A 1,033-nucleotide genomic window follows, 5' to 3' on the forward strand; every position below is an offset into this window, starting at 1 on the left:
AAATCTCATTAAATCCAAATATAAAAAATTAATCGATCCAATTTACATGGCAATTATATATTTTAAATTAGATTTGTTTTTTTGGAAAAAAAAGAAAAAAAATTTAAATTGATTTGATTTAATTTGATTTTATTTATTTTTCAAAATCAAACAAAAACACGTTGAATATTCCTAACTCCTTTTATTATCATAAGGTAGCATTTGGTAAGAAATATTGAGACTAAAATTAGAAGATTGAAAATTATTATTGTGTTTGGTAATTAGATATTAAAACTAAAATTTCAGTCTCCTCTAAAATTTTAGTTCCTTCAATACGTCCAGAAAATAAGGACACAAGAGATTAAAATTTTTAAAAATGAAAATTAAAATTTTAATAATATTTTATTATTAAAATGCTTTCATTCAAAATTTCATATTTTAAATTTATTTTTCATCTCTAATTCCACTTTACCTCTCATCCCACTACCACACCTCTGCCATTACTAAATTTTACCACCAACAATAACAATAATATCAAAAACAACAACAATCTCATCAACATATATCAATCAACTCATAAATAAGAATATTTTAAAATTAGAATAAAAAAAAAGAGAAGAATAGTGAGAGAGATTGAGGCAGTGTTAAACTAGAACTGAGGCGGTGCGACGAACACAATAGAAAATAAAGATAGCATGACCGACCTGAACACGAAGGCATAGTCCGAACATAGGCGGCATGACGCGACGCGAAATTGTAACTCAAGAGAGCGCGAGAGAAATAATGCACAACACAACGGTACCTAAACAAGGCGGTACGGCATAACGCCTAAATGTAGCTTGAGAAAGAGATAGAGAAAAGAAAAAATCGAAAAAGAGAAAGGAGTATGATTTTATTAGTAAGAATATTTTTGGTACTCGTTTATTTAAGTCTTTATTTTTATTTTAAACTAAACAAGATATTGTGAGATAACTCAATCTTATACACTTTATATAAAAAATAATATAAAGACTTAAATTTAATTTTCGTTATTAATCTTTGTTTTTAAATCTCA

This window comes from Arachis ipaensis, chromosome B05 (assembly GCF_000816755.2).
Source record: "Arachis ipaensis cultivar K30076 chromosome B05, Araip1.1, whole genome shotgun sequence".
Taxonomy (NCBI): Eukaryota; Viridiplantae; Streptophyta; class Magnoliopsida; order Fabales; family Fabaceae; genus Arachis; species Arachis ipaensis.